Consider the following 11,545-nt stretch of genomic DNA (forward strand, 5'->3'; position numbering starts at 1 on the left):
AATGTGAAGAATGTAGCTGGAGAGAGAGAAGGGGAGCAAGGGGAGTCTTGATATGGTATAACTAAACCTATGCAGGCAGCCTGTAAGTCAAGGATACTTTATGTTTGGATATGTTGAATTGTTTCAGAAAGAGGTTAACTTGTTAACACAGAAGGGGGAAAAAATAGAAAACATTATCAAGGCAGGCGCAACAAATGACCGAATATTAAAATAATGTTCCGAGCCCACGTAAGTTGTATTTCCAGTCTTTGCTGATTTAAAAACACAAAAGTTTTTTTATACTTATATGTGTACTGGCTGGTTTAGGGTGTCAACTTGACATAACCTAGAGTCATCGGAGAGACAAGCGCCTTGGTTGAGGAAATGCCTCTTTAAGATAAGGCTGTAGGGCATTTTCTCAACTAGTGACCAGTGGGGGAGGGCCCACTCCAAAATATTTGTGGGTGGTGCCATCCCTGGGCGGGTGGTCCTGGTTATATAAGAAGGCAGCCTGAGTAAGCCTGGAGAATCAAGCCAGTAAGCAGCACCCTTCATGGCCTCTGCATCAGCTCCTGCCTCCAGCTTCCAGCCCTGCTTGAGTTCTGTCCTGACCTCCTCCAATGATGGATTGTGCTCTGGATGTGTAAGCCAAATAAAATCTTTCTTTCCCCAATTGCTTTTTGGCCATGGTGTTTTGATGCAACAATAAAACCTTGACTAAGACAATATGAATATAATTAAAAGCCATACAAGCTTATAAAAATAATTTTATGAAGCCAGCAAAAACTTGATTGATGAAATAAAGGATTTCTGATTTCCTCTCTCTTCCTGTCTTTCTTTCTGTCTCTTTCCATTCATTCAAACATATGCTCACAAAAAGTTTATGAACCATACAAGCCTTTAAGAAAAAACCCTAAAGAAACTGTGAACCATGAGTTAAGACTACTGTACCTTAGTAGTTTTAATTCTATAGATATAAGCAAGGATGACTGATATTTTGAAATTGATACTGTAATATATTAGTAAGTCCAAACAGAGGAGCCTGGTAACTTAGTGGCTATTCTACAGGTATTTGGTATAAATATTATTTTTATAAATTAGTTAAATTTAAATGACACAATTCTATAAGTTAATGGTTGAACACGATGTTTAAAGATACACATTGGGAACAGATAAACTGAGCTAATATGTTTCCTCACTATTTTTTGTGGTAACAAAAAAAATCTACCCTCTTAGTGATATTTTAAAACACAATGTTATAATCTCCATATGGTTATAATCTACTGTGCAATAGATTCCTTGAACTTGCTTTTCCTGTTTGGCTAAAATTGCATACCCCTGCATCAACATCTTCACAACCTTAGAGACTTTCATCCTACTGTCTGCAAATATCTCTCAGGTATGTTGACTTTGGATAGATAGATAGACTTTAGATGGGAGTGATACAACAGAGTCATACATAGCTCTTCGTTTAGCGCCCCCCCCAAGGAACTTCCACACTGATTTCTATAGTAGATAGAAATCACCTTCTAGTCCTCCCTTTACTCCTCAGAAGAGGGGAGGCCTCCCTTGGATAACAACCTGCCTTGACATATCAAGTTGCAGTAGAACTAGGCTCATCTTCTCCTATTATGGCTAGCCAAGGCAGCCCAGTTAGAGGAAAGGAATCCAAAAGCAGGCAACTAAGTCAGAGACAGCCCCTGCTCCTGCTGTAAGGAGAGCCACATAAAGACCCAGCTGCACAACCATTGCATACGTGCAGAGGGCCTAGGTCTGTCTCTTGCATGCTCCCAGTTTGGCAGTGCAGGCCCTGTGGGCCCCTATGAGCCCAGGTTAGTTGATTCTGTAGGTTTTCTTGTGTTGTCCTTGACCTTTCTGGCTCCTTCAGTCCTTCCCCTCTCCTCTTCCGCAGGATTCCCCAAGCTCTGCTTATTGTTTGGCTGTGGGTCTCTGCATCAGTTTCTGTTAGTTGCTGGGTGAAGCCTCTCAGATGACAGCTATGTTAGGTGCCTGTCTGCAAATATGGCAGAATATCTCTAATAATGTCAGGGTGGGCTGTCTCTCATGGCATGGGTCTCAAGCTGGGTCAGTCATTGGTTGGCCATACCCTTGATTTCTGCTTCATCTTTTCCCCTGCACATCTTGTAGGCAGGACAAATTGTGGATTGAAGGTTTTGTGGCTGGGTTGGTGTCCCAATCACTCCATTGAAAGTCTTTTCTTGTTACAGGAGATGACCATTCCAGGTTCCATAATCCTCCACTGCTAAGAGTCTTAGCTAGGATCACTCTTATAGAGTCCTGGAAGTGTCTATTGTCTTAGGTTTCTAGCTCATAGAAGAATGCAAATAGATCCGTACCTATCACCTGGCACAAATTTCAGGTCCAAGTGGATCAAAGACTTCAACATAAAAGTAGATACACTAAATCTGATGAAAAAGAAAGTGAGAAACAGTTTTGAATTTATTGGCATAGGAGGAAACTTCCCGAATAGAACACCAACAACTCAGGTACTAAGATCAACAATTAATAAACGGGACCTCATGAAATTGAAAAGTTTCTGCAAGGCAAAGGACACCATCAAAAGGACAAAGTGACAGTCTACTGAATAGTATCTTCACCAACACTAAAACTGACAGAAGGCTGATGTCCAAATATATAAGGAACTCAAGAAACCAGATCCCAGCAAACCAAACAATTCAATTTTTAAAAATGAGGTGCAGATCTAAACAAAGAATTCTCAACAGGGAAATCTTGAATGGCTAAGAAGCACGTAAAGAAGTGTTTAACATCCTTAGTCATCAGGGAAGTGCAAACAAAAATGACTCTGAGATACCATTTTACACCTGTCAGAATGGGTGACAGCACATGCTGTCAAGGATGTAGGAAAGGGGAATGTTCTTCCACTGTTGGTGGGAGTGCAAACTTGCATTTGCTGTTTTTAATGGTTGCCATTCTGACTGAGGTGAAATAGAATTTCAATGTAGCTTTGACTTGCAGTTTTTAATGGCTAATGGGCATTAGAAAAATGTAGGTCATTTATACTTCATATCTTAAGAACTGTCCATTTCATTAGCCCATCCATTGATTGGGCTGTTTGGCCTTGTTGATATTTAGTTTTTTTATTTGTTTTATATGGTCTAGGTATTCATCCTTCCTCAGATAATGGAGAGTTCCTTTCTGTTCTGTGAGGGGTGTTTCTTTACTAAGTAATTATGTCTTTGTTGTTTAGATGTCTTGGAATTCCATGCAACACCATTTGCCAGTCCTTGGTTTTGCCTTGAGCTGTCAAAAGTCCTTGTCCATGTTTGCATCGTACAGTGTTTCCCCTGTAAGAACTTCAGGGTTCACATCTGACATTAAGATCTTTGACTATTTTGAATTACTATTTGTACAGGGTAAAAGATATGGAGTATGGTTTTCTTCCTCTACACATGGATATCAGCTTTCCCGATACCATTTCTTGAAGAAGAAATGCCTTTTCTCCAGTGCATGTTTTTGATATTTGCCAAAAATCAGGTGGCTGTGACCATGTGGTTTTATTCCTGGGTCCCATATTTGTGTGTGTGTGTGTGTGTGTGTGTGTGTGTGTACATGTGTGCCCTGGTACATGACTTTCAACCACCGAAACCATTTATATTTTCTAGGCTAAAAGCCCAAATAATATAGTGACAGCTCTGATGAGGGTCTCAATAGCTGTACATATCATGGCAGATGGCAACATGAAGGGAAGAACATTCAGAAAAGAGGAATTACCTGGTAATACAGGAAGCCGCATTAGGTATAAGTCTCATTCTTTTATAATTACTTCAGAGCCCAAGGAGACTCCTCTTTGATTGTTTCTGAGGACAGTGCTTTCAATAGACCTCACACCTACAACCCACCACTTGAAACTCTTGCCAGTTATTAACACTGCCACACAGGAAACAAACGAACCTTTGAGGGACAAACCACGTCCAATGCACAGTATTGTGGTTTGAATGAGAATGGCCTCCGTAGGGTCATACGTCTGAATACTTGGTCTCCAGTTGGTGGACTTGTTTGGGAAGGATCAGAAGGTGTGGCCTGGCTGAAAGAGATGTGTCTTTGACAGTTCAAAAGCCCATGTTATTCCCGATTAGTTCTCCCTCTCTTTTCCTCATGCTAGTGGAACCAAGAAGTGTGTCTCAGATCCTGCTCCAGTGCTATGCCTGCCTATTGCCACAGACTCACCCTCTGAACTTTAAGCCCCAAAGAAATGTTTTTTTGTTTTCTTAAGTGGACTTGGTCATAGTGTCTCATCACAGCAATAGAAATTTAACTAGGACGTACAGCAAACAGAAAACTCATTATAAGATTTTTCAGACACAGACGTAATCTTGGGTGTGGATGAAAGTTGATTAGGTAGCTTTGCTTGAATATGACAGATGTATGTTGTTCTTGAACAGGATACATTAGAATTTGTGGCCTTTTTAAATCTCCAGACATAGTTAACATTCTTACAGGAAGAGAAGAGTCTGAGTACATTTTTCAAAACCCTGGCTTGCAGCACCTTTAGTAAAAGCTGTGTGTCTCTGTACCAGCAATGGAAGAGACTTGTGATTAGATACCCCTCTTGGCTCCTAATTTCTGCCCAGAAAACAGCTAATGAGAGGGGCAGAGCAGATGCTCACATTGGGAGGTAACCAGCTTGCTGCCAGACGCTCAGCTGCAAGCTTGGGTAACCTTTCTGTGTCCTCTGCAGCCTGAGGAAGCCTGCAGCTCTGGGCCAGGACCATCTCAGAGTTAAAGATGTTCACTCTAAGGCCAGAAAATGAGCAAACTGATGGTTATAGGTGACCTTACTTCACTTGGATCTCTTAGAATCTCACAAACCTCATCTCTATGAAATAAAAGGAATCATTAAGCCAGAAGACTGTTAAACCTAACGAGAGACTGGTAATACAGATTCGTGGCACCCCAGGAAAGAAAGATGTTATACAAGAAGCAGCAAGAACCTGAGGCTCCTTTCGGTTGTGAGGACTGGTCTGGATGGTGAGAACATTAAGAAATCCAAATATAATTGACCAGGTTGGCTAAGAACCCTGTGGTCAGGAGGTGAAATCCAGTCTAAAGTATCTGGGCTACGGGTGTCCATGAAGTGAATTCAAGGAATGGTTGATTTATTGACAACTTTCTAGTCAGCCTATGACAGTAGCCACCAAACCATGAGCCTCAGAGTAATGGCAGCACCCAGAAATATGTTGAAAATGCAACTCCTCAGGCTCCACATGAAACTACCACTTACCATAAATTTGGTGATCCTTTTTGTTTTCCTTTTGTTTGAGACAAAGCCAGGCTGACCTTGAACTTGCTATGTAGCTAAGCTTTGGCCCTGAACTCCTGTTCTCCTGCCTCTACCTCCTGAGTGTTGGGATTACAAGTGTAGGCTACCATGCCTAGCTAGCAATCTGTTTTAACTGGTGAGTTCAATTGTGCTAATGTTAAAAACAAAAACAAAAACTTACTGGTGTAAGATTGATGCACTTTTATGATATCTGCTGTCTGGAATTGGGGAAAATATTAAAAACTTGGGACAATTCAGGTTTAAGGCTGGTTGAGTGGGAAAAGTGATTTGTTTAAATTATTTAAATATTTTTAATTCCCCTAAAACACACACTTGAAAGCTATTTCTCTATCAAGTTATAGAGATGTGTATACAACTATACAGAAGTTATCTATCAGTAACAGAAAAACCCTAAATAACAGTGTAAGCCACATTCCTCAGTCTTTCATCAAAGTTTAGAACTGGTCTTGGGTTGGTTGAGAGGCTCTTTGTACTCTGTATGGCCAAGATTTCCCCTACCTCTTGCGTTGCTTATTATCATCACCATATTATTCTAGTGATGTTGCTCCTTGTGTCCCCAAACAGCTGCCAAAAGTTGTAGGTGTTGCATCTTGGTAGGATAACCTTTAAGAAAAGGGAAGGAAGTACATACAGACTTCCCCCAGACTTCCAGAAGATTTTTTCCCCTCACATACCATTGTCTAAGACCGGGTCATACTTCTAGACAATCACTGTCAAGATGAACTAGATTGCATACATCAATATTCATAGCCTGATGTTGGGCTCATTAATTATCTTAGCAAAATCCGATTTTTTTTTTTTTTTAGCTAAGAGAATGTGGGTAGAGCACTGGGGAGAGTAACAGTGTTTTCTGAAGTTCAAGGACTTTAACCATTAGGCCCATATTTTAGTAATTTCAGTAATTACTACACAATGGTCTTCCTGTCACCATGTCCTAGCTTCTCTTTTCTCTTTTTTAGAAACATATTTATTTTTATGTGGAGTGGTGTTCTACTTGCATATCTGTGTGAGAGTTGCAGATCCTCTGGAACTGGAGTTACAGACAATTGTGAGCTGCCATGTGGCTTCTGGGAATTGAACTTGGATCCTCTGGAAGAGCAGTCAATACTCTTAATCACTGAGCCATCTCTTCAGCCTCATGTTCTAGCTTTTCTATTGACTATATTGAATATCCCTCTCTTGTGCCCTTACTATGGCAGCTTTTGCACCAACAAAAATTATTTTTACTAATTTTGCACTGATGCCCTTTCTAAAAAATAAGGCTACTGTAAGCTCTAGAGCATTAATTGAATGTCCCTGAAAGGGAATGTGAAATACTGCCTTTGAAGCAGCAAACACTAATACTTTTCTCCCAGTATAATTCATAATTATACCCATAATAATACATTGGGGCAAACACACAGTAGTATACAACATGATTAAAGTTAAGGTTTTCAAGCTGGGCGTGGTGGTGCATGCTTGTAATCCCAGCACTCAAGGAGGCAGAAGCAGGGAATCTCTGTGAGTTCAAGGCCAGCCTGGCCTACAAAGCAAGTCCAGGACATTCAAGGCTACACAGAGAAACCATGCCTCAACCCCCATTCTTCCCCAAAAGGTTAAGGTGTTCTACTCATATATAGGAATCAACTTGAGAACATATACTGGTGCAAAAATAAGACGTAGTTCATACTTGTGCCAGGCATGTGGCTGACGGTGCCCTTAAAAGGAGATTGCATACATCTGCCTTTGCTTCTTTCTAGTTCTTCAAGTGTCCACCAGTGGGAGAAGCAGCTGATTATTTGACCGGCCAGCACTTACAACCCATGGAGGGAAAGGCGATCAACAAAAATGTCCGGCCCACTACACTGGAAGGTGGTGTGTGTTCATGGCTGTGTGCCCCAGCTTCTCCACCTTGTACTGTCCGCTAAGTTATACAAAGAGTTGATGAAAGAGGAACACAGGAAGGAGCTTCACTTTGGCTGAAGACACATTTTCTTGGCCCCAGGATCTATTTATCAGTATAATTCAGTGTTACCAGGGATGCGCTCTTCATGTTAAAAACAACATCCATATAACCGACGTGGGCGACATTCATCTACTTATTGTCCTTTGCAGTCACCCTCCTTTGGCTGAGCACCTCACGCAGACAGGTAGGGAAATGGTAAGATGGATTACAAACTCACACCCTCAGAGCAGATGTCATGTTTTCTTCACAGAGCACAAAGAAAAAAAAAAGTGCTGACTTAGGAAGCAAGCGAGTCCGTCATGTTTTGAAATTATCCATTTATTATCATGGTACAGAAGCAAAGTGGAAGCCTCTGAAACTTCCTGAATTTCCAGAAAGCGATTTGTACCTTAAAATCTACTTTTTCAAAAGGCACAGAAGGTTGGAGTGTTTAACCAGACTCCTGGGCCTTTATGAGTTCTTAAGCAGCATTTGTACAACACCGTAGGAAAGCTTAAAGCATATGTGAATACTAATTTGAGTGGTATTGCTTTAAGAAAAGACTGTAATTTTTACTCACATGGTGTGATTCTGTGGAATATGCTTTTCTTTCCAAATTCCATTTATTCAGACCAGATCTTGTGTCAAGTAATGGAAACCTAGTTGTCGATATTAACCAAAGCGTATAATTTGTTGCAAAGGCACTTATACCAACTATGTTCAAAGAAAAACATCCCATGACTGGGATTTTGGAAGGTGAGAGACCCGAGGAGCCTAGAAGCTATTACTGAATTTTGTGGTCTTCTCAGTTCACCACCATTAACCAGACGCAGACACCAACTGCTCGTCCTTTTTTCTTAGTCAAATTTCTCTGTATGTGGAGAACAATAGAGACATATTCTTGGAGAGAGGGGGGAAGAAGGGGAGGAATTGGAGGGGAGAGGAGAGAAGAGAAGAGAAAAGGAGAGGGGACAGGAGAGGAGAAGGAGATCAATGGATGAATCTATTCTTTGTGAGGTACAATCAGTTGAGGTACAGTGTTAAGGACATGTGAACAAACGTGGCCGTGGTGGCCCATTTGAAGAATTGCAAATTTTATGATTTCCTTATTTTTAATTGCTGAGTAGTATTCCACTGTGTAAATGTACCACAATTTCTGTATCCATTTCTCTGTTTGAGGGACATCTGGGTTGTTTCCAGCTTCTGGCTATTATGAATAAAGCTGCTACGAACACAGTTGAGCAAATGTCCTTGTTGTATAGTTGAGCATATTTTGGATATATGCCTAGGGGTGGTATAGCTGGATCTTGAGATAACACTATTCCTAATTTTCTGAGAAAGGCCCAGATTGATTTCTGAAGTGGTCGTACAAGTTTACATTCCCACCAGCAATGGAGGAGGGTTCCCCTTTCTCCACATCCTCTCCAGTATGTGTTGTCAGTCTATAAGTGGGGTCCCTAGTAAGGAAGCAGGGACTTTTTCTGGTATGAACTCAGTGAGAGACTCTCTGATCACCTCCCCTAGGGAGGGGGGGTGCAGCCTTTCCTGTCCACAGAGGAAAACAATGCAACCAGTCCCCCAAAAAATAAATAAATAAAAGAATCTGTATTAAAAAGATAATTGCAGGTGCTAGCTATTCATTTCCCCTTCCTAAGGATAATCATGCATTCCCCTGTACTCTTTGATCCCTCCTTGTTACTTAGCCTCTCTGGGTCTGTAGATTGTAGCGTTATTCTTTACTTTACAATTAATAGCCATGGTTTTTGTTTTGTTTTGTTTTGGGGGGAGGGTCCGAGTTACATCACTCAGGATGATTTTTTTCTAGTTCTATCAAATTGCTTGAAAATTTCATAATGTTATTTTTTTAAACAGCTGAGTAATACTCCATTGTGTAAATGTACCACACTTTTTATATCAGTTCTTCTGTTGAGGGATATCTAGGTTGTTTCCAGTTTCTGGCTTTTGTGTATAAAACTGCTATGAACATAGTTAAGTCAGTGTCCTTATGGTAGAATGGAGCGTCCTCTGGGTATATGCTCAGGAGTAGTAAAGCTGGGTCTTGAGGTAGACTGACTTCCAATTTTCTGAGAAACTGCCAAAGTGATTTCCAAATTGGCCATACACGTTTGCACTCCTACCAGCAATGGAGGAGTGTTCCCCTTGTTCCACATACTAGCCAGCATGTGCTGTCACTCATGTTATTGATCTTAGCCATTCTGATAGTCCTAAGATGGAATCTCAGAGTCATTTTGATTTGCATTTCCCTGATTGCGAAGGATGCTGAACATTTCTTAACATTTTTCATTCTTCTGCCATTTGAGATTCCTTTGTTGAGAATTCTGTTTAGCTCTGTACCCCATTTTTAAATTGGATTGTTTGGTTTGTTGATGTCTAGTTTCTTGAGTTCTTTATATATTTTGGAAATTATTCCTCTGTCAGATGTAGAGTTGGTGAAAACTTTTCCCATTCTGCAGGCAGCCATTTTGTCCTATTGGTGATGTCCTTTGCGTTACAGAAGCTTTCTAGTTTCATGAGGTCCCATTTATTAATTGTTGATCTTACTGTCTGCACTATTGGCATTCTGTTCAGGAAGTTGTCTCCTGTGCCAACGTGTTCAAGGCGATTCGCCACTTTTTCTTCCATCAGGTTTAGTGTATCTGGTTTTATGGTGAAGTCTTTGATTCACTTGGACTTGAGTTTTGTGCAAGGTGATAGATATGGATCTGTTTGTATTCTTCTATATACTGACATCCAGTTAGATCAGCACCATTTGCTGAAGATGCTTTGTTTTTCCCATTGTGTGATTCTGTCTTCTTTATAAAAAATCAGGTGTCAGAGGACTGTACATTTATGTCTGGGTATTTGATTTGATTATGTTCATCAACTTGTCTGTTTATCATGCTTTGAAATAGAGCTTGGCAATAGAATAGATATCGAAGGTGGACTGGGAGCAGGTGGAGATGGGAACAGAAGGTATCAGATATGGGAAAGATAGAGGCAGATAGTTCTAGAGGAACACCTGAAATTGGGGAGGGGTGTGCATCTGGAAGGTAAGATGGAAATTTAGTACAATAGAAACTCCCAGAAATCTGCAGGTGACCTAAGCAATCTTAGTCTGACTTAAGAGCCCTGGTAACAGGGAACATAGAGCCTGAACTGGCCATCTTCTATAACCAGGTAAGACCTCTGTGGAGGGATTGGAATGCCAACCCAGCCACAGAACCTTTGACCTACAATTTGTCCTGCCTACAAGATGTGCTGGTATAAAGGTGGTACAGAAATTGTGGCCAACCAATGTCTGACCCAGCTTGAGACCCATGCCACAAGACCCATGCCTGATGATTCTTGGAGAGCCCTGACCTAGAGGCTGGATAGCACAGCGACCTAGGGCAAAACAAAACAAAAAAGAATGAAATGATTTCTAATGATATTATGCTATACTCATAGCTTGGCATCTAGCCTGGTTGTCCTCAGAGAGGCTTCCTACAAACAGGGAGTCTGAATGGGGTTGAGTTAGGTCGTCTGTATATGTTACAGTTGTGTGCCTTGGTCTTCTTGTGGACCTCAGTGGAAGCAGTGGCTGTCTCTAACTTTTTTGCCTGCCTCTGGGACCCTTTTCCTCTATGGGGTTGCCTTCCCTAGCCTTAATATGAGGAGAGGTGCCTAGTCTTACTGAAACTTAATATGCCATGTTAGGTTGCTATCACTGGGAGGCCTGCTCTTTTCAGAAGGGAAATGGAGGAGGAGTAGTAGATTAGGGAAGAGGGGAAGTGTGTGTGTGTATGGGGGGGACTGGGAGGACAGGAGGGAGAGGAAACTGTAGTCCTATGTAATATATAAGAGGATAGATAATAAATAAATTAATAAGTAAATAAATGAGAATGGCAGGCAGGTGGAAATAAGCACTTGAGAGGTAGGAAAACATGGATCTCCCTTAGTTTGTCAGCTTTGTCTACATAGTGAGTTCCTGAACTACATAGTGAGACTCTGTCTCAAAATTTTTTATTTTAACCCTGCAGGGTATTAAAGCAGATGCTGAGACTTATAGCCAAACTTTGGGCAGAGTGCAGGGAATCTTGTGAAAGAAGTGGGAAATAGTAAGACCTGGAGAGGACAGGAGTGCCACAAGGAGAGCAACAGAACCAAAAAATCTGAGCCCAGGGGTCTTTTCTGAGACTGATACTCCAACCAAAGACCATTCATGGAGAAATAATAAATAAAAGAATAATACATAAAAAAAGAGAGGCAGGTGGAAGGAAAACAAGTGATGTCCTGGCAAAGATGCCATGACTGACAACATCATGTTAAGGTATGAAAAA

This window comes from Meriones unguiculatus, chromosome 15 (genome assembly GCF_030254825.1).
Source record: "Meriones unguiculatus strain TT.TT164.6M chromosome 15, Bangor_MerUng_6.1, whole genome shotgun sequence".
Classification (NCBI taxonomy): Eukaryota; Metazoa; Chordata; class Mammalia; order Rodentia; family Muridae; genus Meriones; species Meriones unguiculatus.